Source organism: Rattus rattus, chromosome X (assembly GCF_011064425.1).
Source record: "Rattus rattus isolate New Zealand chromosome X, Rrattus_CSIRO_v1, whole genome shotgun sequence".
Taxonomy (NCBI): Eukaryota; Metazoa; Chordata; class Mammalia; order Rodentia; family Muridae; genus Rattus; species Rattus rattus.
In genome coordinates this window covers 70596418-70613082 of record NC_046172.1, presented here as the reverse complement: position 1 = coordinate 70613082, position 16665 = coordinate 70596418, and the positions used below count along the sequence as shown (strand labels likewise).

Sequence of the window (16665 nt, the reverse complement as noted above, 5' to 3'; positions counted from 1 at the left end):
TAGAAGTTGATGCATTGCTAGGGGAGGGAAGGGATAAGGAAGGAGGAAGGGGTTGGGAGGGAGGAAGGGGAGGGAGGAGGAGGAAGGGGGGAGGAAGGAAGGAAGGGGAGGAAGGAAGGAGGGAGGAGGGAGGAAGGGATTTGGAAGTGGAGAAGGGAGGGAGGGGAGGGAGGGAGGAGGGGAGGGAGGAAGGAAGGAGGGAGGGAGGGAGTGGAGGGGGTGAAGGGAGGAAGGAAGGAAGGAGGAAGGAAGGAGGGGAGGGGAGGGAGGGAGGGAGAGAGGGAGGGAGGAGGAGGGGAGGGAGGGGAGGGAGGGGGAGGGGAGGGAGGGGAGGGAGGGAGGGAGGAGAGGGAGGGAGAGGGAGGGGAGGGAGGGAGGAGAGAGAGGGAGGAGGGAGGAGGAGGAGGGAGGGAGGAGGAGGGCAGGGGAGGGGGAGGGAGGAGGAGGGAGGAGGGAGTGGGAGGAGGAGTGCAGGAGGGAGGAAGGAAGGGAAGGAGGGAGGGAGGAAGGAGGGAAGGGAGAGGAGGAAGGAAGGGAGGAGGGGAGGGAGGGAGGAAGGAGAGGGAGTGAGGGAGGAAGGGAGGAGGGAGGGAGGGGGAGGGGAGGGAGAGGGAGGGGAGGAGAGGGAGGGGAGGAGGAGGGAGGGAGGGAGGAGGGAGGGGGAGGGAGGGAGAGAGAGAGAGAGACAGAGAGACAGAGAGACAGAGAGAGACTGAGGGAGAGGGAGGGTGACATGGAGGGAGGGAGAGGGAGGAGGGGAGGGAGGAGTGAAGGAGGGAAATGCCACTACAATATGTTGCATATATTTCTTTGGGACCTATGATAGGGCCATGTCATATAAGTATCAATTTTTCCATATTAAGATATAAGAATGTAGGTAAAGCCCAAATTCTTATAGTACTCAATACACTAAAATACTATAGTAGATAACAACGGCATATTAAAATGGAAGAGGAAGATACTGATTATAAGTTACTATAAGTACATGGTAAGATATTTTTTCAGGATATTGAAACGATCTGGAAATCATATGCTAAAAAATTGAGTTTTCTTCAAGCAGGTGTGTGTAACTTTTGCCTTTTATAAAATACATTATGTTTTCTTAAATATTAACTATACATTTGAAGACACAGTAAAATTGTTTACAATGGAAATTTAACAGGCCACCCCCATTGCCTTCACCAAACTTTTTTGCCTAGCTTCAGATGCACAGGTCCCTCAGATGTTGCTGGGTCCCTCTGACCCTCACCCACCTTGTCATCTCCACACTGGAAAGACTTGCTCAGGACTCAGACTGTGAATTGATTTTACCTTGTAAGTTCCACTAACCCTAACCCATCACTGCACCATACCCACACTTCCAGTGACTGGTCATGTACCAGCTAGAGTGAGGGGACATTGACTGGGATGGAAGGTAGGAAGGAGGGATAAATAACATTAAGCATATCTGGAAAATCCATAGAAATCATGTTACTAAATGTTACTTAAAGTTGCATATATTTACATGCATTTCTATACAGTCACATCTAGTTTAAATGAATTTATACAACCTTGGATGACAGTTCTCCCCACCCAAAGCAATAGATTATCTAACAGAAACTCCAGTGTTGGGCATTGAAAAAGAGCCTCCTTTTATATAATTGGTCAGAAGAGCCCAAAATAATATAGACTATTGCCATCACCCTTAGTTGCCTCTCAGAAATTCAAGATAAGTCTGTATTGTTCAAAACACCACACACTTGGAACATGGGACTTGTAAAAATCCAATTGGAATTGACTGAAATCCTCCAGCAAACTGGGAAAGGAGAAAACCAATTAATAATGCTATCCAACTATAATGTCTTCAAACCTTAGTAATGACAAGAATAAAAAGGTACAGCAAAAGGTGAAATACCAGCTCTTATCTTCTAGGGGTAGCTAACAGCCATGTAATTGGACTTAAGGACCACTCAATAGACAGGAATTCATGCCTGGTACTGTAGGCCTAGACAACCTTAGAAGAAAATAGATACTACTTCTTAAACCAGTATAATTTCTAACTGTGTTTTAAATTCAAATTAACTACAACTCTCTTCCCGCATCAAATAAGTTTCTTTTTGTAACAGATGAAATCTACAACTGGTCACAATACAGAAAACATGTGACCATGGGGCGTTCTGTCCCAGTTGATACATCTATGATACAATCCTTGCAACTAAGACTCAAAGAATGTTCTCAGAGATGGGCAGAAAGACTGTAAGAGTAAGAGGACCAGAACATCTGCTGTTAGATTATATTTTCTAGATATGACAGGAGAGCTATGTCCATTAAATCTCATGTTGCCAAATAAGACCTGAAGAAATGACATCAGAATGGGTGGTAGCAAGCACTCCATCCCTAGATGAAGACAGGTATTTAACAACTACCGAAAGAAAGATGACTCTGTCTTCTCTAAGGACATACCATCCAATAGGTTTTCCACTCCCAAGAAGCCAGCCCTAAAAACATACACATGATCAGCAACATTGAAAGAACTAAGTTGGTTTAATCATATGTAGAGCAGAAGGCCATGAGAAGGACTAGGGTTGGAGATACAACAAAGGGAGAATTAGAGGAAAGGAGGAAATGATATCAACCCGAAATTCATAAATGAAATTCTCAACTAAATAAACATTTATGAAAGAAAGTGGGCTAATGATGGGAGAGAAACTACTATTTGATTTGCCTCCACATCAGTGGTAGCCCTGGCTCTCAGCTACACTCTTCTTCCTTATGTTTATGAAGCTACTGGACATGTTTCCCTTCAGCGGCCACTGTGGTCAGGAAAGGCCATGGCAAAGGAGAACTGTACGTTTTCGCATTCACATGCTCAGTTGTTGCTTTGTCTGTTACTTTTTAGACTTTCTGAAGCTGAGAATACCAAAGGGGGCTTAGAAAAGAGGGAAAACCTGTAAAAGGAAGTTGGGAAACTCATATTACAGAATAAGAATGCCTCACTATCCAACTCCCCAAGTTCCTGCCACACACACACACACACACACACACACACACACACACACACACACACACACACACACACACCTCAGCCCTTTATCTCATCCAAACAATTCTACATTCCGAATGTTTCTTTCATTTTTGTTTTAAGACACTGTAGCCCATGCTGGTATGAAGTAACCGTATAGTTCAGCGTCTTTCAAACTAACAACTCTCCTGACTTAGCCTAATGAATACCAGAAATATAGGTGTGGACTACCACACCTAACTCCCATTCTGTCTTTTACAAGCAACTGCCCACAGTTTGAAGATGGAGAGGTTTCCAAAGATGCAAACTATGCTATCCAAGATTACCTGGCAGGGAATTCAAAAGTTGATTCCAGACCCATAAAAGTTTTCTAAAATATTAAGAAAACCTGGCTCTGGAATAGATTAGAAACAGGTTCTTGTCCTACCATGCCATTCAAAAAACCTTTGCTTTGTTAGCAGTAAATGAAGCAATCTTATATCATTGAGAGAAAGTAGATGAGATAATAGAACTAAATGCTTTAGTGTACACTGCTAGCCACACATTATGTCTGAAACAAATACAAGTTATTTTAGCATTAGCAAGACCATTGTGACATAATTTCTTTGCTTTTTTACACCAACTTCCTCTAGACTCACATTTTCAGAAGCAAGCTCACGTATTAGAAGTTTTCTGGTCACTCTGACCACATGAAATACCACTCATTAACCTTAAGCACCCTATGCAGGACCTGTTACTTCGCAGTTGACACATAGACACTTATTCTAATATCAGCTGTGTCACATCTACTGCAGCTCTTCCCTTTAAAAGTCTTTCCTGTGTGGCCACTTGAGTACATTGTGACACGCTGTGATTTTTAAAGTCAAATAAATAATTGCTCAATTTCCTCCTGAGCTTTAAGGAAATGTCAAAATCATTGTAGAAATTGCCGAGGACTGTGCTAGGGCCTTGTTACTAGCCCACTGCATCACCATTACCTTCATCCCTAATCAAGTCTTGGTGATTTCAGGAGCAGATTCAGACCACAATTCAGATTTAATCATAATAGTTAAAGCACATCATTTTGAAGCACTTGTTTTCTTTTCTTCCAGTTAGTTTAGATCATTTTGCCAGTACTAATTAGGGCAACAGGCATATGGAAAGAAAAATAGCAACAGTTAAGGAAAAAAAAACTATTTTATACACCATTTTCTCTGAAACAACTTTTACAGAATGACTAAAAACATTACACTTTAAAATTAATATCAGTCAGGCCCTCTCACTTTTGATTAAGATTCTAACTCATGAGCAGGGTGTGTAGAGCTTGAAGGAGCTCGAGACCCCATATGTACAGCAATGCCAACCAACCAGAGCTTCCAGGGACTAAGCCACTACCCAAAGACTATACATGGACTGACCCTGGACTCTGACCTCGTAGGTTGCAATGAATATCCTAGTAAGAGCACCAGTGGAAGTGGAAGCCCTGTCCTAAGCTAAGACTGGAACCCCTAGAGAATCAGGACCTGTTGGGAGAGGGCAGCAATGAGGCTGTTGAGGGGAACACCCATAAGGAAGGAGAGAGAGATGGTCTCGGAAACCGGGAAAGGGACACATCGTAAATGTACATAGAGAACACCAAGCACAATAGAAAACATGCTTGGTTTGCAAAAGGCTTATGGGTTCAATTCCCAGCATGGAAAAAAATTGAGTTCTAGTAAAAAGTGAGTGACAGCAAAAAGGAAATGAACAAGCCAAGAGAGACTTTGGACAATCCACAGTCTGACAAATTAAACATTGGCTGAATTGAAGTAAATTCCCAAGTCGTGCATCAGTCTGGGCATGTGCCATATACTAACTACCCTTGCTGTTATAATAAAGGAGAAAATACAGTTTTCAAAGGCACAGGTGCAAGCAGCTGTAGAAAATCAATAATGCCACTTCCAGAGGAATTATGTGGTTTTATAATGTCAGATCCCTTCTGTAATGAGAACTGGATGCACTGCCTAGAACTTACGAATCTTTGGTAGTGCTCATATTTTAAAAAATCAGCCATATCAAAAAGAGCCTTGGGAGGAAGAAATCTGAAGAGTTTTGTGATAAATCTGACTCTATCCACCAAGTCACCTTTGGAAAATTCACTGTGCCTTTTAAAATCTCAGTTTTTGGCATATAAAAATGGGCATAACATGTATGCAAGTATTCTTTTTGAAATGTATGAAGTTCAATACAAATGTAAGTGATAATGTACACTAATAAATGTTCTAGATGTTATTTTTATATACAATGCACTGGGACAGATGAAGGAAAAGCGCTAAAGTTGATCTCTTCTGTCACGTAGGGAGACATGACTGTTAGTAGTTGGAGTCTTAAAAATTAAAGCAAACAATCCCAGAAGTCTTTATGGAGGAGACAATCTTGAAACCTCAGACTTTAGGATGCTGAAATGCTATGAGACAGAAGTCCTCTCTAATTACCTAGTGGTCTGAGCACACACAAGAGACCCACTAGAATTTCATGTGGTCCCATTCTAATTCATTCCTACCCCAACTCACAATCATTGCACCATGGTTCCTCCTTAGTAAGGGAGAGGTTTCTTGGGTATATCAAGGCAGAAGAACATCAAAGCACCTAATCATAGCCCAACTCCATTTCTCCGTCTCCATCACACATTCACCCTTCCTGTATCAAATAAGTTTAGCTCCCTTTTCCTATAAGCCTGCACATTTTCCAAAAGCAAAAACATTACTTCATTGACAAAAATATAATATAAAAACAAATAAGTACTCGTGATAGACACTCCTGAGAAATTATTTATGCAATATTAAGTCAATAAGGCCAAGTGATTAATTTTTTTCAAATAGCCTTCAATTCTGAAAACTCCACAATATCTCTTTGTGGATTGATGATAAGCTGACTGGACACTGAAAGCCTGTTAGCATCACTGCAAACATCTCAATGACAGCAAATTCTACAGCTACATCATTACACAGAGTGCTTCTCTTTTCAGTGCAACACCAAAGGCTGTTGCTTTGCTTCTAGGGCCGGGAACAGAGATGTTTGACAAGAAAGATGTGCATGCATTCATTTCTGAAGCCCAATAGATCACAGTCAGCAGCTCTAATACCACCCATCTAAATTTGCAGAGGCTTGGGATAAAGCACCATGTGAGACAGCCTTGATTTCAGAGGTCTGTGGAACCCTTGAGCCCTTTTAAAAGGTGTGGATGCTGGGGTGTGGCATTTAATGTTAGAAACGCTTTCTAAACTATGTTAAACTATAGTAAAAAATATGTTCACTCAAATGTGGCACATTTAAGTACAACAGAACTAGAGACCTGTTTTTATATTTCCCTTGCTATGAAGAACAGAGCAGATTTGGGAGCAAACCATAAAATAAAGCTGCTCCTGCAGATCCGGTATGATTTGCGTTCTGGGAACTATGTCCCTGATTAGAGAAATTATAAGCTTTCACTTCCCCTTTTATTTCAAGTCTGTGTAGATCTATTCATCTGATAGTATGCAAATGAAAAGAGGGTCACAGAATGCATGCACAAAGTACACTAAAATATAAGGCTAGACTGTCTTAGTGTATGGATATGCTACTGCAAAGGAGTGTGTAACACACTGAACTGGGAAAGCACAAGCAAAACAGACAATATTGCAGTGGGATCAGGAACAGATCCTGTGTTAGAGATGCAAACTGAAAATAAATGTGTACTCTCATCTTCTCGAATGCTTCAGCACCAATAGGTAGCAATCTGCAAGTAATTTAATTAAAAACAGGTTACCATTTGTAATCACCCTATTTTTCAGAAGCCATTTGGGTTTTTCTTAGAATTAGGCATTCAAAATAAATTGGATAGTGAGGGGCTGGAGAGACAGCAGTGAGAACCTAAGAGGGTCCGTAACATCAGTTCCAGGGGATCTGATGCCCTCTTCTGGCTTCTGGTGAGCATTGCATACACATGGTACATAGCCATATATGCAGGCAGAGCACCCATACACACAAAATAAAAACAAATCTCCAAAAAAAAAGTTTGAAAAAGTGGACACTGAGTCTATTGGATAACTTCCACTCCTATCCAGAAAACTGATGGAGAGGTTCTATGTCCGCTATTTTCATTGTTCTTACTGTCTGAGATTATATCAGATTCTTTGACACTGCAACTATAAAATATTTATATTGTTTTTGCATGGAATTTTTCATGGACATGTGTGCTATCTTCGTTCAGGAACTATGTTATCTTCTCTGTATCAGTCCAATTTTAATATATTCACTGTCAAAGTAAGCAGTGCTTATTATAGTTTATGTATTCTATAACTTGGTGAATAAATTTTTCGTTTGAAAACAAACGGTTCTGTTTTAGAAAGAATAGAAACAAGGCCAAAAGGAGAAACAGAAGGAAGAGAAGAGAGGAGGGAGTGACATGGAAAATGAGTGAAGGGAAAATCAAAAAAGGAGCAGATATTTTAAAAATCTGACCAATTTGTCAAAATATAACACTATAATGGTGACCTGACAAACAAAAGGTATGACTTCTTGTGATTATCTCGTGAACAGGCTGTGGAGGAACATCCAGGCCTGCATGACACCAGGGATAACCAGGTTAGACTCCAGCCGCCTATCCCCTTCCTGACAGCTCCATGTGCTGCACGACCAGCAGAGGTAAGTTGTGCTTTGTTCTCTAAGCTCCATCATCATGCCCATGGCTCTACCTCCCTCCCCATGGAGGCCTGAGAAAGCCCAGGAACATTCAGTTCCTCCTGGGGCACACCCAGCAGTGGATATGCAGAAAGGGAGAGAGGGAGAAATGGAGAAGAGGGGGGGGGGAGATTAAGACTGACCAACTGCAATAACCAGGTTAAATTACCCTGGTACTAATCCCACCTCTCTTTCAAGAGTATTGTGGTGGTAAAAAGTAAACTAAGGGGATACTAACCAATATATTTTGAGCAGACAGACATATTTCCAACTGTGCATGTTCCTACTGTTAACATTTAATTATTGAATTGCCAGTTATCGGTCTTGTATCCTCATTATGATTGGAAACAAGAGATTGTCCAAATTTCATTTCCATTGTTGTAATAAATAACCTGACAAAACACAACCTGGGGAGAAAAGGCTTCTTTTAAAGCTCCTGCTTCTGGGTTACAGTCCATCATAGCAGGGAAGTCACAATGGTAGGAGCTTGAAGTAACTAGTCATGTCACATCCACAATGACAGAAAGAGAGAAAGAAAAGCATACACAGCAGTGCTTAGGTGGCCTTATCTACTCTTATATAGTTGGGAGTCCCAAACTAGTGGATGACACTGCTCATTTCAGGATGGGTCTTTCCCCATCATGTAAGAGAATCAAGACAATCCCCTACAGGCATGTACACAAAGCAACCTGATCTAGACAATCTCTCCTTGAGATTCTTTTCCCAAGTGATTTTTGGTTGTAGAAAGTTGATGGACCAGGAATCATCTTCCTTAGTTCCCCACCTAAGGCTTTATCTTCATCTCTCTACAACACAAATCTCATACAATAAACATTTAGAGCATTCATTGTTTTACTATAAATTGGGCCTTTCTATCATTCATGTATTGTACAGTTGTCTTTTTATTCCCTGGGAAATACCAGTCCCCATTTGCTTTTGAGTCTCTGGTCAGTGTGTTCCCAAATGCTGGATTCCTGGGTTTGTCTTTCACGTACCATTTTGTCTTCAGAACCCTCAACCTTTACTTGTGTACATAAATGTTACCTCCTAATTAAGGGCTTCCCTCTCCTTTAATGAAGGCATTTTCTTTGACTCTGCAAAAGTCTTTTCCTGGGGTACAATTTTTATGTCACATTTAATTTCTGTTCTTTCTGTCTTCAACCTTTAGCTGGCCTGCTTGACTTTGCTCTGCACATGTCTGACTGAGTGATCAGTCATAAATGCTGTGGCTGTGATGACCCCAGGCTGGGGACTCTATAGTCCTTTAGCTTTGAACCAGACATTTATCCACTTTTCATGCAACATTCAACCTGCTTCTACAGACCAAAACACAGAAGTAGGAATCTCAGCTTTATGCTCTATCTTTTCTTCTAAGTGTCAGCTTCCACATCTTTTTACACTGGATTGCTCTTGGCCTTTTTCCAGTTATTAGTTACGTGCCAAAGGTAGAATTGTTGGGGGTAGCACTGCTTTCAGAAGCTTCAGGAAGTTCACCATACGAGAAGCTAAGTACCTCTGGCTTTATCTCTACTGCCACACCCATTCTCATTTTCACGGGTTTGGTTGTTTGTTCATGTCGTCAGGCAATCACTCTTGATTTTGCTCCTCCACAAAGCAGATAGCCTAGGTGTTCCAATGTTATTCTTTCTTACCGCTTAAAATCTTGCTTTTAATGTCACGTTTTTGTATATGGGTGCATGATTATGCATGTCATAAATGTATTCCTGCATCCATGTGCATATAGAGTCCAGAAGACAGGCTTGGCCATCAGTTCTCAGGCATGAATTTTGGTTTGGGGGATTTTTTGTTTGTTTTGTTTTGAGACAGTGCCTCTCGGTGGACTGGAACATGTAACCTATGCTAGCATGACATGCCTGAATGCCCCAGGGATCACCCTATATCCATATCCCTAGCACAGAGAACACAAGTGTGTTCACACCCAGTTCATTTGTTTTTATTACTTTGTCAGAGACAAATCTCACTATGTAGCCTTGACTGTCCTAGAATTTACCATGTAGACCAGGCTGGCCTTGTGCTCAGCAAGATCTGTCTGTCTTTGCCTCCTAATTATGGGATTAAAGGTGAGCACCACCATGCCTGGTTTCCCAGGTTTGTGCTTTGTTTCGTTTACTTTAGATTAGTTTAGTTTTGTTTTAACATGAAAATTGATCTCAGATTCTTGTAGTACAAGACAAATATTTTACTGACTGGGCTATCTTTCTCAAGCCTAAATGGCATATTTTATTTCCATTTTTATGTTAACCTCTACATCTCTGAATCCTTTCCCCCTAGTTTCCCTTTGTTTCATTTGCAGTACTTAATCACCTTCTCGATTTCTATTTGTTATTTAGTCTCTTTCTTGCTCATTATCTCTCTTCCCTCACTGGACTGTAATGTGCATGGAGGCAGAAACCTATCTGCTTTTATTTTTCCCTGCATCCCCACCATCCACATTAGCATCTGGGATAGAAGGGATGCTTGATGTGTATTTGACAATGGAATAAGTAGACAAAAATCAGAAACTATACAGTTAAAAGACGCAACCATTGTGTCATTTCAGCTAGTCCTCAAGAGGTTGTCCTTAGAGATGGAAAAGTATGTTTGACCTTGGCTATTCCAACTGTGTCGTTTCATATAAATAAATTTGCCTTTAGACAGAAACCAAAGTCTCATAGAAGCGTAAACATAGATTTGAAGTAAGTTGTATTATAGATTTAGATATTAAAATAAAATAAAAAATGCTAATTTCTTTGGCTCATCAATAAGCATGAAGACACAGTGTCCAAGGACTTCCAAAAATATTATGTGAGTCCACTGTGTGGTGTGAAAGGTGAATGGTTTTTAATGGAATAACTTTCAGGGAAATATTTTGCTTTTAAAAGCACCATCATTTTATATTCATCCTCTGCAACACTGCTGAAAGAGAAGTCTCCCCTGAATTTAGATGAGCTAAGAAAACTGGCCTTGATTCTGGCCAGAGGTGAGTGGATTTCTCTCAGTGAGCCTTTAGAATGTAGAAAGCTATTGATCACTGCCAGAAATGGAAACTGGGTTCCGAAGAATCTCGATCCATTGATACTGATGGTTAAGGGTAGGCCTAAGTATATAGTTCAGGGACAGGAAATAAAGCTTACATGTCTTTAGGGCATCCTTTGATCTATCTGAGTATGTATCATTTCAAATAGTGGTTTTGTTTATTAAGTTTTATGTTACAATATAATAATGGCACTGAAATACGTTTTAAAGCATGAAGAAGTGTGCAGTGCCTTTGTCTCCATGTGTCTGGGTGATGAGTTGTCGTATACTGTATCTCTTAATGTCTTCATTGTTCTTACTATCAGATGGAATAGGCAACATTGATTTAATAATTATAGGTGCTCTTTATAAAGCAAAGGCATAAAATTTACTATAAAAATTATACCATATAATTAATGGCTTATTTTTCTCTCTGCCCTACTGGTACTTATATTTTTTTGTCTCCTGGCATTAAAATAGACAAAATTGTCTACCCATCTACCTTTGCTGGCAGTATATTAATAAACAGGCAATCAGGTGATCAAGGATTAATATAGCAGCTGATTGCAATTATTTTTCCTCATTATGTAGAGTCATTACATCAGACAATCTTCTACCCAAATCATGAATAGCTACATGAGTCAGAAAATGCTTCCCTACTGCCATAGATCTGGCTACATACTTCTCAGTACACTAATTGACTAGCATGGAATTCGAGATTAGAATACATGTTAATGTTGACTAGGGAAGGGGCATTAACAAGGGAGAAAAGCCATATATCTTTAACCTGGGTTTTCTTTGTCCATTAACATTTGGATAACTACATTCATTCCCTTCCCAAAGTACTACAGTACTCCCAACACAGTGATAGAAGCTAGACAGCACAAAGGAGACTACTCACTGGGGATAGTCCTCTTCTTCTACTTGGAATTCAAGTATTTTATACTTCTTGGGAAACAAAAGAACCATAACCCACCCATAACCAAGACAAAAATAGCTTGGGATGTTACTACTGAAATATATTATATGTAATATGACTAAAATAATATACATAAGCACATTATTTATAAGATTTTATATAAACAACATTCTTTTGGTATTTATTAATACTATTAGTATGCAGCAATCCTTGAGTGGTAATTTTTAATCCTGAGAGGTCTTAATTGTCCTACCTGTGAAATATGCTTCAGTATCTAGCAAGGTGCAACCTTAGCCTATTTTATGTCTCATTTTGTCTCTTTCCCAGTAAGTACTAAGTGGTTAGGTGTGGAAATTCACTTCCAACCATTGAAGACTCCAGTTTGCTGCATGAACAGATTATTATTCCATACATAAAGCATGATTTCCCTCAATTTTTCTCTTAGAACCTCAGAAAATGGCCAGCTGATTAAAGGGAATATTTTTAAAATAATATTTTCATTATTCTTTGAGATTTTCATAAAACTATCTCGATGTTATCCACCTCAGATCAAACCTTCTCTTTGTCCTCTGTCCCAATTCAGTGCTTTGACTTGGAGAGACTACCTCCAGCATGTAAAGGACATCCTCTGCTCTTACAATCCTTGGGCCCCATTTTTCTTGATTTTGTACCCTGAGCCTTAGGTTTGAAATTTTTAAGCATAGCTACTGATCATAACACCAATCAGAAGGGTCTGCTACAGTATCCCAAATTCACATGGATGCTCCCTCCCTCCCTGGTACCATTCTGATATTCATTATAGGCCCAGTATTTCTTACCTTTTCTAGATATTAGTTTCTGCATTATTGTTCTTCAAAGGTTATTTGATTCATCTTCTTCTACCTCAGCATCTACTTCTCTTTTCTTGTTTTATTCATTGTGTATCATAAAAATCCTATTGTCCTTGGTCTGCTCCAGTCAACCAACATCAAAAGGAAAAGACTCCTTATCCCATCTTGGTTCCCAGGATTGATTAGATGAACTCCTCCATAACACCAGGGTTTACTTTTCACTTTTTGCTCAGCAATAGTCATTTCAGGTGAGGTTTCAGGTTAACAAACACGAAATAGCCATAGTGATCTATTGTCAGTGAGCAGTTTACCCTCAAAACGAACTAGGGAAGGTCAAAAGAATTTGAATATTAAAACCTCTAAAAGCATTCTTGCCCTTCTTCTCAAATATAAAAGTAAGCATTCTTGATATTATGGATATACATTCTAATTAATCAGTCAAAATTGCATCATATTGTATAGGAATAGCAATACTTTGTACCTTAGAAAAAGTATGGGTGGGTGGTAGTTTACAAATAATAATTATATTCTCATTTTCTGTAATTAGAAAAATAGTTTGAATAGAACAGATGAATGGTTTTCCACAGCTGAATAGAAATCAGAATAATTAGCATAGTATAATAAAAGTTTGCTTTGGAGACATGCTATTTTAAGGACTCTATCCTTGCAAATATTCTAAAGGATTTGAAAGAGAGAGAGAGAGAGAGAGAGAGAGAGAGAGAGAGAGAGAGAGAGAGAGAGAGAGAAAGGAAGGAAGGAAGGAAGGAAGAAAGAAAGAAAGAAAGAAAGCAAGCAAGCTGCCATAAACAGCTCTAACTGCTTGTTCTGAATAACCGTGAAATATACGTGGACTTGGAAAAACAAGATAAGAAATATAACGACATGTCACTTGAGTTCCCCTGTCCACACACACACACACACACACACACACACACACACACACACACACATTAATTTTTAGCAAATCCCATAAAACTAGCAAGGCCACGTCTTGAAAATCAGGGACTCTGTAAGGTAAGAACATCATTAGGTCCTGGCTAATTGAAAACAATACAGGGATTTCTATACAACAACTTGAAAAGAACTAAGTAAAATCTCCTGTCGCAGAAAGGATAGAGTTCATTAATTTTCCATCTCCTGAAGGCAAAAGTCAATCGACTAGAAACAGGATCCTTAAGTTTAAAGATGTATTATTTACCTATTGCTTCTAAATACCTCAGCATCATTAACCAGAGTAACAAGGCACAAATTCAGAACTAAATTAGTCATGTAAACAGCACTTCTAGTATTGACTACAATGAATATACATCATTCCCCAAACAAGGGCATAATCCTAAATCAGTCAATAATTTTTTAAAGAAAAAATTTAATTGACAGCAGACAACAAGAAATTAGAATGAAAAACATGAATGGAGCAACTCAAATGATGGAAATTATTTTGAACTCATTGCATAGTCCAAATTTCTTTGGTAACTGCATCAGTGGCAAACAGCTTTGTAAATAAGAGTTACAGTATTGCTGCTGTGGGTGTTCTGGATTATGCAGACACAGCTAAAATGGATGACCAGAAGTTCTTACTCAAATACCTGGCCTTGTGTGCTTTGTATGTATTTTCATTTTCCTCTTACCCCATTTTCTCTTTTCTTTTCTCTTTCCTTTTTCCCTTTGACACAACTGAATATGTAGCCCTGACCAGACTTAAAATAATTTTGCCTATCATAGCGGCCTCAGATTTACAGAGATCTGCTTGCTTCTGCTTCCCAAGTGCTAGGATTAAAGACGTGTGACACCATTCCTAGCTCCTCTATGAACTTTCAACTGAATAAGAATAAATTGGATTTACCTGCTTTTCTATCCTTCTAAATCCAAAGATATAAAAGCCACCACGCCTGTTGCTGAAATATTCTGGATGTAACCTTCTACTGGAATATGGTTGGCTTACCAGTTGTTATACTCTTAGAGAAAACTGACTCTCCCTCTCCAATAACAATGACCAGTAGCTCCTCAGGTAGGGGTGGAACTTACATCTATCTCTCTCTCAATGCTGGAATTTGTTCTCAGCCAAGTCTTTAATTTCTGACTAAGATCCCAAATTGCAGCCATGAAACGGTCATAATTATCATGGTCTATAAGCACAGCTACTAGAGATGGAAATTTTGTTTCCTAGCTGAGTGAGTTCACAAATTTGCTAAGGTTGCACTTAGTAGAGAATATCTAGTCAAATTAAATTTAATTCTCAGTCACTGAAAGTTATTAGTTATTCATTAGAAACTCAAACTTTAACTACTGACCTTGCATTTTTATTATGTAGATCTGATAACCCCAAATGCTGGTAAAGAATAGAAATTAGTAAAGAATAAAAATTAGTATGTAAACACCAACAAAAACACTTTAATAATGATAATTTGTATTAAGGATGCATTTTGTTATTGTGATCCTTTTTGTATTTATTTATGATATAATTATTTGGAACAGTTCACACAAATTAGAGATTCTGAAATTATAATTTGAATGTGTGTTTAATTATCAGTAAACTATCAAAAGCATTAAAGATATTTTGGGTTTTTAAATTTTTTTAAAAGTGTTTCATTTTCTTTTACAATTCAATAAATACTTCTTGGTGACTGCACATGGGGTAAGGCTGCTTGGTAATTCAGAAAGATCACAAGCGATGGTGTTTACACTGTCAAACCAGCAAGACCGCATTTATGCACTCATCGTTTTCAGGATTGTTGGTAACTTGAGCATACTTTCCCCAAATCACCTTGCCTCCTTGTGTCCCAAGGCCCAGCTCTCTCACATTCACTTCAGTGACTATCCCTTTGGTGATCACACCCAGGGTTGTATATAATGGGCATGAGGAATTCTTTTTCACACTGAGCATAGGCAGGCAAAAGGTAGCTTTCAGTTTGGGGTGTGTGACATGGGCTTTTTTGAAACGTAGACCCATTGGCCTAATGAATCTTTCATATTTAGGTGATTTTCTTGTAAAACCATCACCAGCAAAGCAGACTTCTGTAACCATTCTCTTCCATGTCTCTTTTTTCTTTTTTCTGTTCAAATAACTTCCAATACTTCTGTTTCTCCTTGGGCATGAACTTTGCATAGAGGGACCTCCCATTTTCCCGCCTTTTCTTTTGGAAAGTACTTTTGCCTGGACGGTCCCTCTCTGTCCAGCAGATAGGCAGGCATTGCACTCTCTAGAGTCTTCTCGTCATCCTTCTGCTTGGTGTTTCTATTTTCGTGCATCTTAATACTCCTTTTATTTGTATTTTCTCGGCATGGCGCTGTTTATGGTAGAGCTTAGACTTTGGGCCAATCTTTTTTTTCCCCTTCTTTGAGTGTTCATGGGCCTCCCAACCTTCTTTCTTTCTCTTTTTCTTATGGTACTCCAAACGATATCCATAGCATTTGCAGTACAATTTAATATATTCATTTTGTGGCAATTATGACAGCCACAGAGCAGCTGTCGGCGACCTGCTGGGTTCCAAAAACCTCTTAATTTCTGGGTGGCACTGGCCCACGAGCCTCCCTTGCTCAGGCCAGAACAGGAAAGCGATATTTTGTTTTTTTTATATACAAGTTTTAAATACATATCAGAATGTGACTTATGACCATTATACTTTTGATTAATTAGATTTACATGAACTATTATAGGTCTTAAAAATATTTTAATTCTCTTGCCAGGTGCAACACTCATGCAGGCAGGCCCTGAACCTTACCTGGGTAGCACAGTTGAGCTAGCAATGATGGTGACGACATGGATGAACCAGCCCAGAAAGTGTGAGAGCAAGAGATCTGGCCCCATCCCTCACTGACTGCAGCACTTGGGAGAGTGGGTCCTATTGTCACTGCTATTGTTCATAGGCTGATGAATCTTCAAATCTTGTGCTGCTTCCATTTATATTAACAAATATTTAGGTCATTCTTTCTTGCTTTGTGTGAGAAGCAATCAGAGAAGCTAAAGTGCACCTGCAGTGCTTTCCTAGAAAACAGATTTAGTCAACTTTTCAATTTTACCGGCTGCAAGTTCAACCTTCCACAAAACCCCAGAATATAAACAAGATCAGTCAAAGCCTTTGAGAATGAGAATATTCTTTACTCAGGCTCCCAGTATAATTTCTTACTTCTGTTATCTCATCAGAATTAATTTAGCCACATTTCCATAAATATATTGTTCAACACATAGCTTCCTCCCTACTGGCTAATATTCACAGTTC

At 39.3% G+C, this 16665-nt stretch overlaps 1 non-coding gene and 1 pseudogene across 1 annotated transcript; both read right to left on the bottom strand.

The window, feature by feature from the left end:
* Positions 1-7166: 7166 nt before the first annotated feature.
* LOC116889451 lies at positions 7167-7268 on the bottom strand. Its single transcript, XR_004386409.1, has one exon. It is a non-coding gene; the product is annotated as a U6 spliceosomal RNA (small nuclear RNA).
* Positions 7269-15013: 7745 nt separating this feature from the next.
* Positions 15014-16253, bottom strand: LOC116887983 (annotated as a pseudogene).
* Between the last annotated feature and the right edge of the window lie 412 nt (positions 16254-16665).